The sequence below is a fragment of the Delphinus delphis genome, chromosome 14 (assembly GCF_949987515.2).
Source record: "Delphinus delphis chromosome 14, mDelDel1.2, whole genome shotgun sequence".
Classification (NCBI taxonomy): domain Eukaryota; kingdom Metazoa; phylum Chordata; class Mammalia; order Artiodactyla; family Delphinidae; genus Delphinus; species Delphinus delphis.
The window spans coordinates 59,412,993-59,437,460 of NC_082696.1; the positions used below are offsets into that span (position 1 = coordinate 59,412,993).

The following is a 24,468-nucleotide window of genomic DNA, read 5'->3' on the forward strand; positions in this document are numbered from 1 at the left end:
GAATGACTAGACTAAAGGAAAGGTTGATCGACGTTGATTACCCTGTTATTCAACATTAGAAAGGAAAAGAACTCAGCCTATTAAGTGAGTGCTTAGCTTTCTCCAACAGGATGCAGGAAATACCCAAGTTTCACACAGCAGGGTATAAAGCAAAGACCTTTAGATTGAGTCTGTCTCCCAGAAGGACTGGCCACTGCTTTTTTTTTTTTTTTACTACAGCTAGTGGGCAGCCTGTACTAAGCGAAGTTTGTATTTTACTATGGTGTTCTTCAACAAAGACAGTGAGTAAAAGAGGGGATAGTGGTTTGCAACATCTCTAACTTTAAACCATCTCAACAAGTCCAAAATGAAAAAAAAAAGACTAAGTTGAACTGTGAACTCCTATAACACACTAACCATCATTATTGCCCTCTTTTCTTCTTTCCTACTGGCAACTGCAGCTTTGAACTTTGTTGCGCAGCCCTAAGTTCCTGCCAATAGGAATTGGAGAAGAGAGTGCCAGTAAGGAGCAAATCGAAGGATTTGGAAACTCAGCTAAAGGTCACAGGAAAGTGAGTCCCAGTTTTCTACCCCAGGCTTCACAGGGGTCAGAGAGTCTTAGAATATTTCAGAGTTAAAGCTGCTTCACTGGATCCTTGAGCTGCCTACTGATGGATCTCACCTACTGGACTGTCCTCTATGGTGAACTCCCCCGCCCATCAAAGTCCACTCACTATACCAGCACAGAGTCCACCACCAATATCGGAGCAATGTTTATAAAATAGTAACATAGACATTTCTTGAAGACTATCAATAAACAATCGTTCAAATAAGGAATACTGAGGAGTTGTTATAAGAGATGAGTTAGAGCCAAATTAACTAAGATAAAAAAATTGCCAAGACATTAAGGAAAAAAATAGGTATGAAAGAGTCTTTACAGCATGGTTACATTTTTATTTGAAAATTTTAAGCATGTTTAAGTACATGCAATGTATTATATGGACATAGAACATAATGCAAGCATAGAATAATAGCTGAAATAAAATGTAACAAAATGTGCATTGTGATTGCATATGAGTATTAATATTATAGGCAATATTTTTACTTTTTATATTTTTATTGTTTAAATATTTACTTTTTAATCAGAAAAAAATCAGTACAGATTTTTCCATTTATGGTGGTAGCTTATCATATGGAACTGATAAAGTTTGATAGTCTATGGCTGTGCATGTGTATCCTCTCTTGAATATGTGTTCTTTTTCTTTTATCTTAACAATATCTTATGTAGAAGTTGAGAATCCAATAGAAAGAAATTCTGACCACTAGGCAAGACAGAAAATCTTGCTTCACTCTTGAAAGAAATGGCTCCCCATTCAGGCTATATATTGGTATAGCTCTGGCAAAAGTACAACATTAAAGGACAACTTTAGCATTATGGTCCTACTTCTTTTATGTGACTGTGTTAACAGCAATTTACATCTGTGAAATTTGGTTATTTGGTTATTTCCATAGCATAACCTTCAGACATCTATTTCTGGTAATAGTGGATTAAGTAACTCCTCCTAACACTCCTGCTAAATACACTAGAAAACCTGAATAAACATCAGAAAAAGTAGATAAATATTATTTGAATGTATTAGAAAGCAAACAAGGGATTGAAGGCCAAGAATGGGGAGAAGCTGAAACCTAGACAGGTAAGCCTGGCAATTAGGGCCACTTTTCTCCTAGGGACATCTGCTGTTTCTGAAAATTTGGTTAGGAGTCAGAGTCAACTACAAGTAGCTCTCTCAGGGACTGATGCCCAACTTTAAATCATCTTGATCCTTGAGCTTGGGTTAAGATTATCCCAGATTGCTAGTTTTTCTGACTGCCTGACAGAAGCAAAAGTAAATCCTCCCTGTAGAAAGACAGTCTTATCCTGAGCTTCAGGAAACTTTTATAAATTTTCATCTGAGATTATTTTCATTTTGCCTGATGGGCATTTGGTATTTTTTGTAATATGAATCTGCTGATGATGAAGGCCTGCTTGATTAAAAATAACTTCATTTCATTTTTATTATGGAAGGATATTTTTTCCCTTGGAATAGAATTCTAGGCTGTTAGTAATTTTCTCTCAGTGTCTTAAAGATATAATCCCTGTCTCTTTGTTTCCATTGTTTCCATTGTTTATAATGCAGTATCACCAATGCTCAAAATTCAAGGTAGCTTGAACTCCAAAAGCCATCCCAGTATTCTCAGTAGGTCAATAATAAATGGACTAGGTAGACTTCTACAATAGGTCTCCATTCAATATCTCCACTTCCCTAACATCCACTCACTCATCAGTCCACTGCAGTGTGGTTTCTATCCCCAATACTATTCTGGAATTATTCTCATTAAAAACAATAGTATCTGTCTTACATGCCAAAGAACATTCAGTAATATTATTGTTCCTCAGAAGCATTGCCCACAGTCAGTAACATTTTCTTTTATGCTAGATTCTCGTACAAACACACTCTCTTGGTTCTCTTCATCTGGGCATTTCTTCTTCCTCAGCTTTTCAAACTCCTCTTCCCTTTACAGCCTATATTTTGGCCATATTGACAAGTCTTTTGCTTCCTCAATGCCACACAATCTTCTGGCTCCTTGTGCTAGTATCTCTCTGCCTAAAAAAGCCACTCCTCCTATCCTGGCAAATTTTTTGTCACGTTAAGTATTTTCATCTTGGTTCTCAATTTAAATTTCCTCTGGAAAAATTTTTTTTCTATATTCCCAACACTAGGTTAGGAGCTCCCATTTTTTGCTACCAAGCATTGGTTGTAGTACTTGTATTTACCATTGATTATTTGTTTAATTATATTATTTCTTGCTAGGATATCAGCTCTAAGAGGATAAGGCCATCTACTTGTTCACTACTGAGTCTCCAAAGTCCAACACATTGCTAGCCTCTATAAGGTGATGAATAAATATTTACTGAGTGAATAAATCTGCTCTGGTCTTTCCATGTCTCCATGTACCATGGCAGTTCCCCTAATCAGCTTTCATTACTGAATTTCTACAAAGGCCTCCAAACATATGTCCATAGCTTTCTCCGGCTCACTTATATCCTAACCTACACATTGCTTTCAGATTAATGCACTCCATTTGGCCTTTAAATATGATTAAATATTATTATCCCCCTTCCCTTTCTACCAGTCCTGGGCAATCTCATCTATCTATTCATACACACACACACACACACACACACACACACACACACACACAGACACGGACACCTTCAAATGTAATATGTTATAGTCACATATTTATTAAATATTGAGGTACTCACAGGCTTGAAGATAACATGTGGTTACTTAGAAAAATGGATGATACTGAGTTAAATTGTGGAAAACATCTTATAGTTACCTATTTGTAACATAAATGTGCATTTGTTATAATTTCAACATTTGTTACATAAACAAATTATAAGATAATGCCCACAACATAACTTATTATCTTCCATATTTCTAAGTGCTCACCTGTCATCTTCAAAGCCAGGAGTCTCAATTTCCTCATTATTAAAATATGAGTAATGATATCACTTTCCATCATTTTAGTCCCTTTCTTTCCTTTCTATTTAAATATTCCACAGACAATCTTGGTTACTCTGTCAAACACAAAATTCGTTAACTCGATCACATCACCAAACTTTCACCCTGTTTTTTATAAATTGCATCATTGTTATGGAGTAAATTGTGTTCCTCCTCTCAGACTCTTAGGCTGAAGCCCTAACCCCCATTGTGACTGTATTTGGAAACAGAGCCTTTAAAGAGGTTATTAAGGTTAAATGAGGTCATAAGGGTGGAGATCTAATCCATAGGACTTTATAAGAACAGGTGTCTTTATAAGAAGAGGAAGAGACACAAGGGATGCACACGCCCAGAGAAAAGAGGATGTGAGGACACAGTGAGAAGCCAGCTGTCTGCAAGCCAAGGAGAGAGGCCTCAGGAGAAATCAACCTTGCTGGTATCTTGATCTCTACTTCCAGGCTCCAGAACTCTAAGGAAATAAATTACTGTTATCTAAACCACCCAGTATGTGGTATTTTGTTATGGTACTTTTAGTAGACTAATGCAATCAATCGCTATGTCACCAAGTCAAACCATCTCATATAATCCGGGAAAGGTCCTTCTCCCTTTACCTTGGTATACAGATTTATTTAAGATTCTTATCAATATCTTCCTTCTAAATATGGCTTGATTTTGCATTTTTGTCTTTATCCCCACTTTATCTACATAGGTCCAAATTTCTTCATCTGCCTGAACTATAGCCCACTCCTAACTGTTCTCTTTCACCTCCAGTGTTGGTGCCCTTTATTCTGTACTCTACCTGCTACCTAGATCACCTTTCTACAGGACGACAAAGGTGGTGGACTTACTTCCCTCTCTTGAGCCTCTAATCTCCATGAGCTACAGGACAAGGGACAAATGCCTTATTTTGGAATATGTGGTCCTTTGAAATTGGACCCAACTGAACTGTGTAGTCTTTCTCCATTACTATTTCTGCAGACTCCAGCCACATGAAAAAGGTCATAGCCTAGCCAGCCTTCCTATATTGGACTCCAATGTTTGCTTATTTTTCTCTTGACTCAGTGAAGCATTTCCAACATACCTGAACAGAAAAGGCTGTTCACTTCACTATGTGGTCATCACTGTTTATTCTTTTATAAATACCTCTGTTATACATTCATAGAATGCAGTGAGTACATTTACATGGCTATCTCACTAAACTATGAATCTTTGAGAACAAGAACAGTATGTAATTCATAATCATATTTTGTGTATTTAGCATTTGGGCCTGACCATAGTATTTGACAAAGAAGTGTTTCACAAATTAATATATAAAATATTAATTAATGGTATTAAACCATAACTCATTTTTTTGAGTTCAAAAGTCTTTAAAAGGGGGAAGGGTAAGCTGTGACAAAGTGAGAGAGTGGCATGGACATATATACACTAGCAAATGTAAAATAGATAGCTAGTAGGAAGCAGCTGCATATCACAGGGAGATGAGCTCGGTGCTTTGTGACCACCTAGAGGGGTGGGATAGGGAGGGTGGGAGGGAGGGAGATGCAAGAGGGAAGAGATATGGGAACATATGTATATGTATAACTCATTCACTTTGTTATAAAGCAGAAACTAACACACCATTGTAAAGCACTTATACTCCAATAAAGATGTAAAAAAAATAAAAATAAAAATAAATAATAAAAAATTAAAACAAAACAAACAAACAAAAAAAAGTCTTTAAAAAAATTCTATTGGTATGGAATGAAGATTGGGCTTCTCATTGGAGTATTCAAGACACGCTCCAGTGGACAAGAACTATGTTTTTCTATCTTTATGCCTCTGTTTACAGTGTTCCCACAGTTCAAATATTACCTCCCACAAGCTAGAAATAACTACATTTTTTAAACATCTTTATTGGAGAATAATTGCTTTACAATGGTGTGTTAGCTTCTGCTGTATAACAAAGTGAATCAGCTATACATATACATATATCCCCATATCTCCTCCTTCTTGTTTCTCCCTCCCACACTCCCTATCCCACCCCTCTAGGTGGACACAAAGCACCGAGCTGACCTCCCTGTTACTATGCAGCTGCTTCCCACTAGCTATCTGTTTTACATTTGGTAGTGTATATATGTCCATGCCACTCTCTCACTTCATCCCAGCTTACCCTTCCCCCTCCCCGTGTCCTCAAGTCCATTCTCTACATCTGTCTTTACTCCTGTCCTGCCCCTAGGTTCGTCAGAACCACTTTTTTTTTTTTTTAGATTCCATATATATTTGTTAGTATATGGTATTTTTCTCTTTCTGACATACTACACTCTGAAAGACAGTCTCTAGGTCTATCCACCTCACTACAAATAAGTCAATTTCATTTCTTTTTATGACTGAGTAATACTCCATTGTATATATGTGCAAATCTTTATTTTTTTTTTTGAGGCTTCTTCCATAGATTTTATTTATTTATTTATTTTAACATCTTTATTGGAGTATAATTGCTTTACAATGGTGTGTTAGTTTCTGCTTTATAACAAAGTGAATCAGCTATACATATACATATATATTCCCATATCTCTTCCCTCTTGCATCTACCCCCCTTCCACCCTCCCGATCCCACCCCTCTATGTGGTCAAAAACCACCGAGTTGATCTCCCTGTGCTATGTGGCGCATCTTCTTTATCCATTCAGCTGTCCATGGACACTTACGTTGCTTCCATGTCCTGGCTATTGTAAACAGTGCTGCAATGAACACTGTGGTACATGACTCTTTTTGAATTATGGTTTTCTCAGGGTATGTGCCCAGTAGTGGGATTGCTGGGTCATATGGTAGTTCTACTTTTAGGTTTTGAGGAACCTCCATACTGTTCTCCAGAAGTGGCTGTATCAATTTATATTCCCACCAACAGTGCAAGAGGGTTCCCTTTTCTCCAAACACCCTCCCCAGCATTTATTGTTTGTAGATTTTTTGATGATGACCATTCTAACCAGTGTGAGGTGATATCTCATTGTAGTTTTCATTTGCATTTCTCTAATGATTAGTGATGTTGAACATCCTTTCATGTGTTTGTTGGCAGTCTGTATACCTTCTTTGGAGAAATGTTTATTTAGGTCTTCTTCCCATTTTTGGATTGGATTGTTTGTTTTCTTGATATTGACCTGCATGAGCTACTTGTATATTTTGGAGATTAATCCTTTGTCAGTTGCTTCATTTGCAAATATTTTCCCCATTCTCAGGGTTGTCTTTTGATCTTGTTTATTGTTTCCTTTGCTGTGCAAAAGCTTTTAAGTTTCCTTAGGTCCCATTTGTTTATTTTTGTTTTTATTTCCATTTCTTTAAGAGGTGGGTCAAAAAGGAACTTACTGTGATTTATGTCATGGAGTGTTCTGCCTATGTTTTCCTCTAAGAGTTTTATAGTGTCTGGCCTTACATTTAGGTCTTTAATCCATTTTGAGTTTATTTTTGTGTATGGTGTTAGGGAGTGTTCTAATTTCATTCTTTTACATGTAGCTGTCCAGTTTGCCTGGCACCACTTATTGAAGAGGCTGTCTTTTCTCCATTGTATATTCTTGCCTCCTTAATCAAAGACAAGTTGACCATATTGTGTGGGTTTATCTCTGGGCTTTCTATCCTGTTCCACTGATCTACCTTTCTGGTTTGGTGCCAGTACCATACTGTCTTGATTACTGTAGCTTTGTAGTATAGTCTGAAGTCCCAGCAGCCTGATTCCTCCAGCTCCGTTTTTCTTTCTCAAGATTGCTTTGGCTATTTGAGGTCTTTTGTGTTTCCATAAAACTTGTGAAATTTTTTGTTCTAGTTCTGTGAAAAATGCCATTGGTAGTTTGATAGGGATTGCATTGAATCTGTAGATTGCTTTGGGTAGTATCGTCATTTTCACAATGTTGATTCTTCCAATCCAAGAACATGGTATATCTCTCCATCTGTTTGTATCATCTTTAATTTCTTTCATCAGTGTCTTATGGTTTTTTGCATACAGGCCTTTTGTCTCTTTAGGTAGGTTTATTCCTAGGTATTTTATTCTTTATGTTGCAATGGTAAATGGGAGTGGTTCCTTAATTTCTCTTTCAGATTTTTCATCATTAGTGTTTAGGAAAGCAAGAGATTTCTGTGCATTAATTTTGTATCCTGCTACTTTACCAAATTCACTCATTAGCTCTAGTAGTTTTCTGGTAGCATCTTTAGGATACTCTATGTATAGTATCATGTCATCTGCAAACAGTGACAGTTTTACTTCTTCTTTTCAGATTTGGATTCCTTTTAATTCTTTTTCTTCTCTGATCTGTGTGGCTAAAACTTCCAAAACTATGTTGAATAATAGTGGTTAGAGTGGAAAACCTTGTCTTGTACCTGATCTTAGTGGAAATGGCTTCAGTTTTTCACCATTGAGAAGGATGTTGGCTGTGCGTTTGTTGTGTATGGCCTTTATTATATTGAGGTAAGCTCCCTCTATGTCTACTTTCTGGAGGGTTTTTATCATAAACTGGTGTTGAATTTTGTCGAAAGCTTTTTCTGCATCTATTGAGATGATCATATGGTTTTTCTCCTTCAAATTTTTAATATGGTTTATCACATTGATTGATCTGTGTATATTGAAGAATCCTTGCATTCCTGGGATAAACCCCATTTGATCGTGGTGTATGATCCTTTTAATGTGCTGTTGGATTCTGTTTGCTAGTATTTTGTTGAGGATTTTTGCATCTATGTTCATCAGTGATATTGGCCTGTAGTTTTCTTTTTTTGTGGCATCTTTGTCTGGTTTTGGTATCAGGGTGATGGTGGTCTCATAGAATGAGTTAGGGAGTGTTCCTCCCTCTGCTATATTTTGGGAGAGTTTGAGGATAGTTGTTAACTCTTCTCTAAAAGTTTGATAGAATTCGCATGTGAAGCCATCTGGTCTTGGGCTTTTGTTTGTTGGAAGATTTTTAATCACAGTTTCAATTTCAGTGCTTGTGATTGGTCTGTTCATATTTTCTATTTCTTCCTGATTGAGTCTTGGCAGTTGTGCATTTCTAAGAATTTGTCCATTTCTTCCAGGTTGTCCATTTAATTGGCATATAGTTGCTTGTAGTAATCTCTCATGATCCTTTGTATTTCTGCAGTGTCAGTTGTTACTTCTCCTTTTTCATTTCCAATTCTATTGATTTGGGACTTCTCCCATTTTTTCTTGATGAGTCTGGCTAATGGTTTATCAAGTTTGTTTATCTTCCCAAAGAACCAGCTTTTAGTTTTACTGACCTTTGCTATCATTTCCTTCATTTCTTTTTTCTTTATTTCTGATCTTATCTTTATGACTTCTTTCCTTCTGCTAACTTTGGGGTTTTTTTGTTCTTCTTTCTCTAATTGCTTTACCTGGAAGGTTAGGTTGTTTATTTGAGATGTTTCTTGTTTCTTGAGGTAGGATTATATTGCTATAAACTTCCCTCTTAGAACTGCTTTTGCTGTATCCCATATGTTTTGAGCTGCCATGTTTTCATTGTCATTTATTTCTAGGTATTTTTTGATTTCCCCTTTGATTTCTTGAGTGATATCTTGGTTAATTAGTAGTGTACTGTTTATTCTCCATGTGTTTGAATGTTTTACAGATTTTTTTCCTGTAATTCATATCTAGTCTCATAGCATTGTGGTCAGAAAAGATACTTGATATGATTTCAATTTTCTTAAATTTACTGAGGCTTGATTTGTGACCCAAGATATGATCTATCCCGGAGAAAGTTCCATGGGCACTTGGGAAGAAAGTGTATTCTGTTGTTTTTGGATGGAATGTCCTATATTTATCAATTAAGTCCATCTTATTTAATGTATCAGTTAAAGTTTGTGTTTCCTTATTTAATTTCATTTTCAATGATGTGTCCATTGGTGAAACTGGGGTGTTAAAGTCACCTACTGTTATTGTGTTCCTGTCGATTTCCCCTTTTCTGGCTGTTACCATTTGCCTTATGTATTGAGATGCTCCTATCTTGGGTGCATAAATATTTACAATTGTTATATCTTCTTCTTGGATTGATCCCTTGATGATTATGTAGTGTCCTTCTTTGTCTCTTGTAATAGTCTTTGTTTTAAAGTCTGTTTTGTCTGATATGAGAAGTGCTACTCCAGCTTTCTTCTGATTTCCATTTGCATGGAATATCTTTTTCCATCCCCTCACTTTCAGTCTGTATGTGTCCCTAGGTCTGAAGTGGGTCTCTTGTAGACGGCATATGTACAGGTCTTCTTTTTGTATCCATTCAGCCAGTCTATGTCTTTGGTGAGAGCATTTAATCCATTTATATTTAAGGTAGTTATTGACATGTATGTTCCTATTGCCATTTTCTTGATTGTTTTGGGTTTTTTATTGTAAGTCTTTTCCTTGTGTTTCCTGCCTAGAGAAGTTCCTTTAGCATTTGCTGTAGAGCTGGGTTGGGGGTGCTGAATTCCCTTAGGTTTTGCTTGTCTCTAGAGGTTTTAATTTCTCCATCGAATATGAATGAGATCCTTGCTGGGTAGAGTAATCTTGGTTGTAGGTTTTTCCCTTTCATCACTTTAAATATATCCTGCCACTCCCTGTGGCTTGCAGAGTTTCTGCTGAAAGATCAGCTGTTTACCTTATGGGGATTCCTTTGTATGTTAATTGTTGCTTTTCCCTTGCTACTTTTAGTATTTTTTTCTTTGTATTTAATTTTTGATAGTTTGATAAATATTTGTTTTGGCATGTTTCTCCTTGGATTTATCCTGTATGGGACTCTCTGAGCTTCCTGGACTTGACTTGACTTCCTTGACTATACCCATACCCATATTAGGGAAGTTTTCAACTATAATCTCTTGAAATATTTTATCAGTCCTGTTTTTTTTTTCTCTTCTTCTTCTGGGACCCCTATAATTCGAATGTTGGTGTGTTTAATGTTCTCCCAGAGGTCTCCTAGATTGTCCTCAATTCTTTTCATTCTTTTTTCTTTATTCTGCTCTGTGGTTGCTATTTCCTCTATTTTATCTTCCAGGTCACTTATCTGTTCCTCTGCATCAGTTATTCTGCTATTGATTCCTTCTAGAGAATTTTTAATTTCACTTATTGTGTGGTTCATGATTGTTTGTTTGCTCTTTAGTTCTTCTAGGTCCTTGTTAAATGTTTCTTGTATTTTCTCCATTCTATTTCCAAGATTTTGGATCGTCTTTACTACGATTACTTACAATTCTTTTTCAGCTAGACTGCCTATTTCCTCCTCATTTGTTTGGTCTGGTGGGTTTTTGCCTTGCTCCTTCATCTGCTATGTATTTCTCTGTCTTCTCATTTTGTTTAACTTACTGTGTTTGGGGTCTCCATTTCGCAGGCTGCAGGTTCGTAGTTCCCGCTGTTTTTGGTGTCTGCTCCTGGGGGTAAGGTTGGTTCATTGGATTGTGTAGGCTCCCTGGTGGAGGGGACTGGTGCCTGTGTTCTGGTGGATGAGGCTGTATCTTGTCTTCCTGGTGGGCAGGACCCCATCCGGTGGTGTGTATTGGGGTGTCTGTGACCTTATTATGATTTGAGGCAGCGTTTCTGCTAATGGGTGAGGTTGTGTTCCTGTCTTGCTAGTTATTTGGCATAGGGTATCCAGCACTGTAGCTTGCTGGTCGTTGAGTGGAGCTGGGTCTTGGCATTGAGATGGAGATGTCTGCGACAGCTTTCACCGTTTGATATTATGTGGAGCCAGGAGGTCTCTGGTGGACCAATGTCCTGAAGTCGGCTTTCTCACCTCAGAGGCTCAGGCCTGACACCCGGCAACCACCAAGACCCTGCCAGCCACACAGCTCGAAGAAAAGGGAGAAAAAGGAAGGGAGGAAGGAAGGAAGGAAGGAAGGAAGGAAGGAAGGAAGGAAAGAAAGAAAGAAAGAAAGAAAGAAAGAAAGAAAGAAAGAAAGAAAGAAAGAAAGAAAGAAAGAAAGAAAAGGAAGGAAAGAGAAAGGAAGGAAGGAAGGAAAGAAGAAGGAGAAATAAAGAAAGAAAGGAAGAAAAAATAAAATAAAGTTTTTAAAATAGAAGACAAGTTTTAAAAAGAAAAAAATTAATTAAAAAAAAGAGAGAAAGAAAGAATAGAGCAACCAAACCAAAAAGCAAATCTACCAATGGTAACAAGCAGTAAAAACTATACTAAAAAAATAAAACCAAACAAAACGGACAGTAAGAACCCTAGGACAAATGTCAAAAGCAAAGCTATACAGACAAAATCACACAAGGAAGCATACACATACACTCTCACAAAAAGAGAAAAAGGGAAAAAAAAAGAAAAAATATGAAATAAAAAAAGGAAGACAGCAACCAAATCAATAAACAAATCTACCAACGATAATAGCTCTAAGTACTAACTTAGGTAAACATAAAACCAGAAACAAATTCGATGCAGAAAGCAAACCCCAAGTCTACAGTTGCTCCCAAAGTCCACTGCCTCAGTTTTGGGATGATTCCTTGTCTATTCAGGTATTCCACAGATGCAGGGTACATCAAGTTGATTGTGGAGATTTAACCTGCTGCTCCTGAGGCTGCTGGGAGAAATTTCCCTTTCTCTTCTTTGTTCACACAGCTCCTGGGGTTCAGCTTTGGATTTGGCCCCGCCTCTGTGTGTAGGTCTCTTGAGGGCATCTGTTCTTTGCTCAGAGAGGACTGGGTTAAAGTAGCAGCTGATTAGGGGGCTCTGGCTCACTCAGGCTTGGGGGAGGGAGGGGTATGGAATGCGGGGCATGCCTGCAGCGGCAGAGTCCAGTGTGACATTGCAAAGGCCTGAGGCGTGCCATGTGTTCTCCCTGGGAAGCTGTCTCTGGATCATGGAACCCTGGCAGTGGCAGGCTGCATAGGCTCCTGGGAGGGGAGGTGTGGAGAGTGACCTGTGCTTACACACAGGCTTCTTGGTGGCTGCAGGAGCAGCCTTAGCGTCTCATGCCCATTTCTGCTGTCCGCGCTGGTAGCTACGGCTCATGCCCGTCGCTGGAGCTTGTTTAGGCGGTACTCTGAGTCCCCTCTCCTCGCACACCCCAAAACAATGGTCTCTTGCCTCTTAGGCAGAGGCAAGAGTTCTTCCCGGACTCCCTCCTGGCTAGCTGTGACGCACTATCCCCCTTCAGGCTGTGTTCACACAGCCAACCCCAGTCTTCTTGCTGGGGTCTGAACCTAAAACCCAAGCCTCAGCTCCCAGCCCCCACCCGCCCCAGTGGGTACGCAGACAAGCCTCTCAGGCTGGTGAGTGCTGGTCAGCACCGGTCCTCTGTGCGGGAATCTCTCCGCTTTGCCCTCCGCACCTCTGTTGCTGCGCTCTCCTCCATGGCTCCGAAACTTCTCCCCTCCACCACCCGCCATGTCCACCATTGAAGGGGCTTCCTAGTATGTGGAAACTTTTCCTCCTTCACAGCTCCCTCCCCAAGGTGCAGGTCCCGCCACTATTCTTTTGTCCTTGTTTTTCCTTTGCCCTACCCAAGTATGTGAGGAGTTTCTTGCCTTTTGGGAAGTCTGAGGTCTTCTGCCAGCGTTCAGTAGGTGTTCTGTAGGAGTTGTTCCACTTGTAGATGTAGTTTTGATGTATTTGTGGGGAGGAAGATGATCTCCATGTCGTACTCCTCTACCATCTTGAAGGCTCAAAATAACTATTCTTAATTTTGCCTTCTTAATAGAATCTATTTCCATCTAATAATATAGTTATTTATTAGTGTGTGCTAATACCTCTGTTCGACTTTAAGATTTTTAATGTAAAAATCCATATCTGATTCATCTTCAACGAATTAATGCCTAGTCCTGTTCATTTACCAGAAACTCAGTAAAAACATTGTGACATCCACTTTATGAGTATTTGTTGAGTATATCAGTCTCTTTCAAACATTTTGATCATGTCTTCTCATAAAAAAATGTGTTGTGCATACACCCATATTATATATTTAATTATTTGGAAATGAAAACATGTATTAATAGACTAATACATTATATGGATTATAATACAATCAGAAAAATGTTAAAAAAATTAAAGATAAAAAATAAATATAAATGGAAGTCCTTACATTTTTTCCTGTATCCCATTACTTTATGCTTATGTATGTTTTGTGGGGTAAGCCCTTCTTTGGAGATCACTAACACATTATTCCCATTATATTATAACACAAGAATTATTAACAACCTGCACTAGTACTGCTTTAATCATCCAGTGTTGTTGAGAAATGAGCATTCTGCATAGTTTACTTCCTATGTAATGGACGTTTAACCCATAACAGGAAAGGAATCTGGCCAGCTGCCAAGTTGCTCATTGAATGCCTACCACATGTCAAGCACTGTGACACATCCTTTGTGTCCATAATCTCATTTGATTCTAAGAACAATCCTGCAAAGTTTAAGTCCACCTTACAGATAAGAAAACAGATTTTCAGAACATTAAAATATTCATGACTGTCACAGATGAGACACAGGATCTGAATCCACATTTGTCTAAACTTATACCCTAATATACCCAGTATAAATTCTTCCTAACACACCTAGTCACAGCAACTTTTAAACTCATAGGTTTAACCTCTCTTTTAAACACATATGTTTAACCTCTCTTGACATTGTCCTCAACCTGGCCCTCTGGCCTGTGCTGTGGCAGTCCACACAGGCATGGAGGCTGAGGAAGGAAAGAAGCCCTAGCTCACAGACACTGATCCCCAACACTATAAGAGTATCCTAATGCCCTTTGCACTGATGAAATTTCATGTTGTCAACTCACTTTCACATAATCTGTCTCACCGTCTTATAGGTAAAATAATGCATGTGCAGATGCAACACTTCCTTTTTGCAAAATTAATTTCTGAATCAAAAATTAAAGCAGAAAAAAATCAAATAACCTTACCGTCTTGAAAATTATATTGCTGTAATTTTTCTTATCAATGTCTATTGAGCTTTGAGCATCAGTTAAAATGGGTTTAGTTTTTGCCTATATAAACTAATAAAAATAGTCATCTTTTTCACTTTCACTTCCTCTAGGCTACTTACTTCAGATAACATGATGGAACACTTGACCATGATTGCAAAAATCTAGCACAATATTTTAAAGAACTTTATCATTAGAACATAGTACTTCAGAAAATGTAAGTCACAATTTTCTTCAAATTATACTTTTCAGCACAATTTTAGGCAGAAGCAGCATTAACTTTATATGCAAATCTTAAGAACTACAATGATATTTAAAAGCTAATAAGAATTTCTCAAGAAATATGTTCTGAAAAATATCCTAGGACAAAATTTATAAATATTACCTCACATTAGCAGAATTGTACAAATATTTAGCAGAAGAATATCATGGCTGTTCTTAGATGGGTTTATGATAATAAAATGATTTTTCCACTGAGAATAACAGTGTAGGAGTAGAAAGAAAAAGTTAGTATTATATATTTGGAAGAGCTTGTTCCTGACATTTTATTTAAATGGTGAATTTAGCCCATATAAACAATACTCTGTTCAGACTTCGGACATTTGATTCTCTATTACTTGCCATGATAAATTTTGGCAAATAATGGCGAATCAGGTGAGTTTCAACATTATGGAACAATTGTTTAAAAAATTCACTGCAATTTCAAAAATTATTTTATAGCTTTTTAATTTCCTATCTCTTATACTCATATTTCTCTATTGTTCATGCTACATATCAAGTGCTAATTAGAAATTCCAGAGAGTTTACTTACATTTTTGTTTAAAATGTTTTGCTTTTTAAGTAGTACTTGGAAGAGACTGTTAACATATTGTTTCCTCACATATATTCTTCCCTCTCCTAGGAAGAAACCCTCAAGTTTGAGATGAGCACACACACTTCCTGGCTGTGTCCACAAGGGATTGGGGGTGCCATATACCTTCTTTTTTTCTCACTACTACGTGGAGTGCAGAAAAGGCAGTGAGCCATGTGTAAGAGGGACACAAGTGAGGTGGCAGACGGAAGGAGCTTCGGGTCTTGGCGCTGTGAGATTTCATTCTGGCCCTCGACCAACTCTTTTTCTTAAATGAGATAAACCTCATTCTGCTCAAGCCACTCTACTGGGGGTTTCCTATTACAGAATCTTTTTTTTTTGTCCTTAAAATTACTGGCAGAGATAGAAGCAGATTTTTCAACTGAAAACCAGTTTTACTAGAACACAAGCTCACAGCAGGTAAGAGTTAAATAGATTTTTCTTACTTTAGAATACAAAACAAAAGGAAGAAAAATGAAAAACTATGTTCATACATGCATTCCAAAATTTGCTAATTAAACACATGCTTATTTGGTATTAAAAATGTCACGTTTCCTGCCATGAGTTGCAATGTAGAGATGAATAAAGCATAGTCCCTGTCCTTAAGCATATTATCGTCTAGCTGAGAGGACACACAAATTGTCAAGCATTAACTATTCATTTATTCACTTTTTCACTCATTCCAATGGTAGTGTGAGCACAGAAGTACAGAGTAAAAGTGGCCCAATTCACTCTGGTAGGTGGAAAAGGATATTCTTTTAGAATATAGTGCCTGGAGTGAATTTTAGAATATGAGAAAGAATTACTCAGGAACGAATGTCGAGGAGGCACAGCAAAGAGAATTTGGGAGAGGAATCATGGCCATTTGAATTTCATCTGGATAGTCATCAGCTTCTAATTGATGACTCAAGTAAGCTAAGGACTGGAAAGTCTTAAGTATATTGGGAAATTAAGTGGAGTGCGTGAAGGTGGGGGAAGATCACCAGGGCAAGTGGGAGGGCATCACAAAGCCAGATTGCCATAGGTTGTTGTCTGAGGAGTAGATGGACACAAAAATAAAGAATAGACTATTTCAGGATGCTTGGTTGTGGAGAACTCACACTTGTGCCATTCAAACTTTCAATGAAATTAGTTTGGTAGTCTCATCAGTGGATGGGCTTTGTAACACAGCTTAGATCAGCTGTTATGAATAACATCAGAACTCCAACTGGAAACTGCAATTCTTTCTTTGCAATTTTGTATTATGGCTCATTGTGGCATTATGAAGAATCTCTTCCATACTGGCAGACATGCCTCTAGAATGGTGCTACCAGAATGTAGTAATAATCTAGAAGGCTACTGACTTAGGATAACCTGGCTTGACTTTTCATTGCTGAGTTGTGCTAGTGTAGTGTGTAAATAGCACAGCACCTGGATGCTTAATAGATAGCTAAATCTGCTAACTGTTATATATAGAATAGATAAACAACAAGGTCCTACTGTATAGCACAGGGAACTATATTCAGTATCCTGTGATAAACCATAATGTAAAAGAATATAAAAAAGAATGTATATACATGTATAACAATCACTTTGCTATACAGCAGAAATTAACACAACATTGTAAATCACCTATACTTCAATAAAAAAAAAGAGAGAGAGAGAGAGAGAGAGAGCTAAATCTGAATGGCTACTTCCTATTTGACTCCTCTTTTCCCTTTACTTTCTACAACTGTCAGTCTGCAAGTGAAATCCAACCTACGGCCTGTTTTTGTATGACTCTAAGCTGAGAAAGGTTTTTACATTTTTAAAGGACTGGAACAACAACAAAAATATGCCACAGAGATTTATGTGGTCCACAAAGCCAGAAATATTCACTATCTGGTCATTTGCAGAAAAAGTCTATCAACTTGTGCCCTAGAAAATGATATAGTTATCCTACTACCTCTGCTTTCTGTCCTTTCCTTTCACAATCTCGTCTGATTTTAAGAGGGCTTATTGTTTAATAGTCTCTAAGACTATTCTCCATTTCTAATCTGTCACTTTATTGACTGCTACTCAATTCTTCTTGTTTTTCCTATATCATTTACCTTCCATCTTCTTTCCCTCTTGTGTCTCCTAAAATCCTTGACCTCAATATAGGGGAGCTGGGCACATAATAACCCTACACAAAAAAGTATTTCTTGTTGGTGACTAATTACAAAGTATCAGAAATGTAATCTTCAAGTATTCATCTTACTTTTTACTGATTCTTCAGGTCAAAAAACCAACAAACAAGAGAAAGTTGAAAAAAATTTCACGCCTTCCTTCTTTATCTAGCTACTTCCCTCACTCCTTTTTCTTAATTTCACTCCTTTTATCTTTGACTATCATTATCCTAATTAGCTCTAGTCCACTCACTGGTTATCAATTATTTCAACTCCATGTAATTGAAGAAATTCTTATTTTTTTTTACTTGAGTTTCTGTGCATGTGTGTTTGAAATGTCAAATGTAGTCATATACATCTCTTAGAACTTTCTAAATTATGTTTCACTTTTTAAAGGTGAATTGAAGCTACAGAAAAGTGACCTGGGCATTTTCCAATATGGGTTTTCTACTCTTTTCAGAGAGTAGGCTTGGTAATTGCCAATGATCAACATAAAAAGGAGCTACCACAACAGTTTTCACATTACAAATACTTCCCTTAAAAATATTTAGTGGTATCTACTTCAACTTTTTTTTTTTTTTTTTTACTTGTTAATGCTCAAAAAATATGTGTTTTTCTCAGACCTTTCCATTGCCACAGTCTTGTATAAATGACAGGGCAATGTAGTCCTAAAAGTCCAACACTATAAGTGTTATGAAAAAAAGTTTGTTGTGCAATGTTCTAACTTCCACTTACTCCATAAAGACAAAGACAAGTTCTCTCATTATTGAAGTAATATAGAATATATTCTGGTTATGCAAAAATAAGAACTTCAAGCCTGAATGGCAACAACATTTCTATGTAATGAGCCTGTTTACACACACCAAATTTAAATGTCTTAGGTTTTTTACTGGTATCTTTTAGAGGCTAAATCAAACCCTAAGGATGTAATCAAATTAAAAGGATTAGTACTCATTAATAAGCTGGCAGTAATATTTCATCAAAAGTTTGCTAAGTCTCTCTCTGCAAAACCAATAGATAAAAGCAGGCAGTGCATAAAAGTGTCTGTCTACTGCATTAAAACATGACGAAAATAATATTTCTTAACATTGCCAAAGAACCATCTATTTCTGAAGATCATACCAGTTCCCACTGCATAGGCCAGTAAGGGTCATTAAACACCAATGGGTCTCTGAGTCCTTCTTCAGAGTCAATGACATTGTAGACTTCACTCGGGATCTCATTTTCTTCCACACAAGGTCTGCAGGGCAAAGAAGGCAAATGAACTATGAAAAACATAATCACTGCTTTTACTGTTGCTTTTTTTGTCATAAAAATTCCATTTATTTAAATTCCATTAAAAAGCACATTTGGCTGCCAAGAGTATAAATATATACTTTTATTATACTTAGCATTTTTCATTTTCAAAAAAAATTCTGACATTTGTTTGGATAAAAATGCTAAAGTATTTTCAAACTACCTGCTTTAGCTAACCACTTTCTACGTGTTTGTTGCATATAATAAATGCTGGAAAAACAAGTGATTTAGAATGCAGTTCAAAAACTGTATATATTTCCCATTATAAGTTATCAGCTTACACTGATCATTATCCTTACTATGTCATGTGCCTTCCACTATGACTTTTCCCAAAATACAGCTCTTAAGGGAGTGATTTAAATTACTTGAGCTGTAGTGGAAAACATTTTTTAAAAATCTCATTTATCTAATTGCTGTGAAGTATTTAATAAATCATTAACCGAGCAAGTGACAGTATTAGAAATTCAGAAAGGCTCTTTAACACAACGTTCTCCGTAAGACAAAACTATAACTCAGTCATTCACATTTGCCTGTGCAATTTGGAAGATTACCAAAACCAAATATTGGGGGAAATAATTAAGCAATGACATTGACAATACCGTCTTAGAAATAAATTTAAATTTAGTAAAATTAAAGGAAAAATTAAACTATCAAATACTAGAGTCATTCTTATTTAGGAATATATACAAGATTAAACCAAGATTATAAATTTATTAAAAATAGAAAGTATATCTAATTTCATTATTGTCCCAACACTGTGCACATGAGGTGTTTGGGAATTATTTGCCAATTTATTTCCAGAGTATTGAAATGGAATAGCCAAGTAGCAGCATTTACATAAGATGTCTAGGAATGCTCTCTACAACATCATTTGCAAAAATAATAAGCTGGAAACAACTTAAATGTCCATCAATATGAAATTGTTCAAAAATCATGTTATATTCACATAATGAAATACTATTTAGCAGTGAAAAGAAACTTGATCTATAGATATCAACTGGATCCATTTGGATAAATTTCAAGAATTGTAAGGAGAGGACAGAAGAATACATATGCTATGCTATCATTTATATAAAGTTTTAAATCATCCCCAAACAAGTTTTAAAATCATTTTAAATTACACACACACACATATATATATATATATATATATATATATATATATAAAATACACACACACATATATATAGTATTTGAATCTAAACATATTTAGGAGACTCCTCTGAAGAGGGCAAGGAGGGGACTAGCTTTAAGGGAGGGGCACACGAGGAATTAAACTCTAGTGATTTACTTCTTTAAAAAACCTGGGGCAATTATGACAAAATTATGAGTTTAACAAATATAGATGGTGTGTATCTGTTATACATTATATTGGTGTGCATATCTTATGTGTATTTGGAATATGTTATAATGAAACAAAACACACATACACAAACAAAATTAGTGAGACCTAGCTGTTACATTAATGAGCCAAAAAATGGCTTCTGTACATTGGCCCTATGTTGTCTATTTCTTCACAGCAGCTCGGCACTGTAGCTCCAAAGCCCACCGAAAAATCCCAAATTTTTACACATCCAGTTGCTTTAAATGTAGCCCAAATAAGCAGGTTTTAGCTTTTTAGAGCCTTCCTGCTTTGCATACCACACAAAACTGCACCCAAGATCTGTTAACCATAGATCAGATAAACTCTGTGGCTATAAAAGAAAGACCCCAAACTGCTGCTGCCCTTCAGAGTTCTCTGACCCAGAGACTCTCCATCATGCTGCTCAGCAACATCATCTAGACAGGTAATCCCCTTCCTGATCCTTCTCTGATTTCCCTTGCCCTCCTCCTCTTCTAGGTATAGTCCCCCAGCCATTGCCTCTGGAAGGTCTCCTGCTGTGAGGGACATTTCCCCAAGTGCAAGCCTGTCAAAGCACTGCCCAAATAAAACTCATTGTGTGCTACTGCCACCTCATGGTCATATCTGTTTCTTTGATCAGCCCCCAGATCCCTCGAACTCGATACACCAGGGAAAAGAACTAGAAAATATATCAGGATAATTCTAGATTCTATCCTCCAACTTGACCCTTTCAGTAGTTAGAAGGGTTCAAATAACATTAAGGTAGCTAAACATGTTCAGTCTTTGATAAGAAGAGGATCATTATTTCTCCAGGAATAGTTTTTAGCTGTGAGGTTTTAGAAACTTTTTGGATGGCTATTTAAGGGACTGAAAGATTGTAGCACGGAGCATGGTGTTCAAAGGGCCGCATGGCATCTTCTCAGCCTGCCCTGCTGCTTGCACTGTGAAGCCCTCCACCCTATGTCATTGCGATGACCACAAGGCCTGTCAAGCATCAAAGCGACAGCATTTGAAACTTATGTAATAACAAATTTAAGTAGGAGAAGAGAAAAGGAAGTTTTATCAAAGGTAAGAACTTAAAAATACTAAAGCAATGACAATAAAAGTGGAATAAAAGAAAGCATAAAGCAGTAAAGTAATAAAAATTAATAAATGGAAGTTAAAATTAAAGTACTTAGCATAGAAAAATATGTTTATCATAATTTCATTTTCTCTTTCACCTGTATGTTCATATAAGCATTCATGGACGAACACTTAAGAAAATGTGAAACTGGGAAAGGGATCAAGAAAATCTCTTTATGACCCTCTGTACCCTTTGAATTTATTTTATACCAAGTGCATGTACAACCTTTACATTAACAAAAATTTTAAGACAAAACAAACATCAAAATCTCCTAGATTTTCAATGGAATTTTAGAATCTATATTTTAATAAAATTTCTAGTTTTTTAAAAGCTATTTATATCCAATAGAAAGTCAGTGGGCTGTATGTATCCCAATGTCCAAAATTCTGACCTCTGCTCTGTATCTTCAAAATTCTACTGCATATAATTGGAATTCAGAAGTGTAGGAATCCTATATCTTGAGACAACAAATAATAAGAATAAAATAGGTTACTTCCTCCCAAGATCTGATATAAATTAACATTATAATGCATTGAATCTGAAAATACCCTTGTTTCGTTTAGCTCAAAATAAAGTGGGTCTTTTTTTCAGAAAATTATATTTTAATGTATATACTTCTATCTTCATATCCCATTCAATTACTTTCTCAGGATTAACACTGAGAGGAAATCTAAATATTTGGAATCTAAACAGCTTAGCCTTTCAAAATATTTTTCTCTATACTTATATTTTAGCACTTTGTTAAATTGCAACATTTTCATATCCCTCTTCCTGACTCCTGAACACACTGACCTGCACTGAGTCTGTGTGGGTGACGCTGAGATGCAATGAACAACAGGTACCTTCCCCATCTTGAATGTCCCCGAAGAGCACCTGCTGTCTTCAAAAATGATTTAAGTGACCCAGGTTTGAGGCATCCCATTGCAATGATTATATTTCTTATAACTGAAGAAAACTGTGTGAAAGCTACATCTTCTCTGTTGGATCCAAATTCACAGAACTGCATAGCTGAGATTCAGAGCCCTAAATAGGATGTCATATAGGAAAATGCCAAACTGGCTCCAAGTGACGATTCCTTTTCAATTTTTGAAAACAGTAATGTTAACCATTGCATCATTATCTATTATCCTTCTGCTAGATGTTTTATAGAAAAGCTCTATTTTGGAACTCAGTACATTATTTCACAATTCTACTAGTTTTCGTTAATCATACATGCGTATACTCAAGCACACACACATACGTACACAGCTATTTAACAACCAAATGAAGATACAAAAAAATTTAAAAATAACTTAGCACATATACTCTTTTTATTTCTTAACAAGTTTCCTTTACTTTTTTTTAGGGAAGTAAATGTGACAGATTAAAAAAAAAAAAAAATTGGCCCAGAGACTATCTTTGAGACAGCCATGGGAATAATCTGCTATAGAGAATGAAGCCACAGCCATGATACAGTTAGAGGTTTGGGAGCCTCGCCAAGAACAAGCTGATAGGGCCTGCAGACTAACCTCAGTTTGTGCAGTTTTCAGGCAGATAATAGCTGCATGATTAGAAACCACTTCACTGACTCACCTGAACCTTATTTCCAGTTTTCCTTTTCTGCCAATCTCACAGCATGGTTTAGAAAATATTTTTTCTTTGAAGAGATACCAACTTATTAACTATCCACCTGACAGTGTACACAAATTTGCATCTAAGCAGGATGTCCTTCTACAGGAAATTGTTAAGACATTAAAAATTTTTAGGCAATAATGCAAATATACTTCACTGAAAAAAATTTGTCTGAAATAATAAATATTTTTATTCTTCCCCTTTATTACATACTACAAAAAACAATCAAACAAAAGACTTGTGTATTCCTTTACAAATTAGTAAATCCATGTGCTAGAACAGGGGTCAATAAACTTTTTCTGTAAAGAACCAGAGAGTAAATAACTTAGACATTATGGGCCTTTATAGTCTCTATAACAACATTCAACTCGACCATAGTAGCCAGAAAGCAGCTATAGACAATGCATAAATAATGGCCTGAATTCCAGTAAAGTTTTATTTACAAAAACAGGTGCAGGCAGGATTTGACCTTTGGCCTTTGGACCATAGTTTGTCGAACTCAGTGCTGTTCTATAGTATGATTTTATCAATGATACAGCTGATAACTATAAAAAGGAACATCTATAAATAAGTATAAAGGAAAAAATATCGATTTCCTACTGAGGTATTTGTGTAATTTGATCTTAAACTATGGCATTAAATTCCAGAGATAAGGTTTCTGAAAAATGACAAGAATTAAACAAATACACTTCTTTTTAGTTCTTCTGTTTTTGGTCTTTCTGTTTACTCTTCAAAGTTTTTGTTGTGTTTAAAAAATAGTAACCGACCATACAACTAGAAAGAGGGAAAACTAACATTTCAAAGGTCAGCACTGCTGACAATTGAGTTCTCTGCCAGGTGAAATGGGCATTGACTCATCACAAGAAAACAGAAGTGGATGTTTCCAATGAATGCCCCAGAAAGTGTGTTTTTAATGAAAGATTAGTCAATAAATGCAAAATATACTTCTTCCAAAACTTAAGGTTCAAAGTAGAAGCTTTCTAGAAGAGATTTCTAGAATGCATCAGATATTTGTTTAGCTCCGCAAACCCATAGCACTGCCTTTATTCACCATCCATGAAGCATTCTCACAGCCAAAATGCAGTGCTTAGTAAGCATCTTACCCCAGATGGCTTGAAGATGTACAGTAGCACTGAAATTACAATATGCACCATGACTTGTTTGGTCATCCAACTTTGGGAATGGAGCACCCTTGTCTCTATAATGAGCAGTCTGATGTCCCATGCAGTTTACCTGTGGTAAACAGGAGTAAACATAACTAACCAAATGTTGGCATATTAGTGAGATGCAAACAGAAATATTTTTCTTTTTTCAAGCGGCTTTAAGCAACGAGTAGTCACCATACATAATTTACTCACATTTGTACTTTCATGCAGAATAGTATGCATTTAAAATTTCTCAGCATAAATTAGAATTTACTCCAGGGCAATAGTTTCTCAAACTCAACATCTTACTAAAAAAGCCAAAGAGTATAAGTCCAAGAACAAGATTTGTTTCACTTTTGCTTTTCTAATTACCAAAAATATCTCTTCCCTCAACTTTGTTTCCTCTAATTCTAATGATTCTAAATCAACCAAATAAATATTGGAGTTTGGGTTTTTCACATAAAAAACCAGGGGTATTTACACAAATCCAAGCATTTTTTTCATGCAACCATGTGAAATTACTATTAAAAGCACTTACAAATGTCTTACCATTGTATGTCTCCATGCAAATAGAAATAACATGATTAAACAGTCTCTGTATGTATATATGTATTA

The 24,468-nt window shown here is 36.4% G+C and overlaps 1 long non-coding RNA gene across 1 annotated transcript in view; it reads right to left on the reverse strand.

The window, feature by feature from the left end:
• Positions 1 to 23,935, reverse strand: part of LOC132437342 (uncharacterized) — a 207,290-nt gene extending 183,355 nt beyond the window's left edge. Inside the window, exons 1-2 of the long non-coding RNA XR_009522005.1 lie at positions 23,812 to 23,935; positions 18,459 to 18,576 (exon numbers count right to left, since the gene is read on the reverse strand). This is a non-coding gene — a long non-coding RNA (uncharacterized lncRNA). The remainder of the gene's footprint in view (positions 1 to 18,458; positions 18,577 to 23,811) is intronic.
• Positions 23,936 to 24,468: the final 533 nt, after the last annotated feature.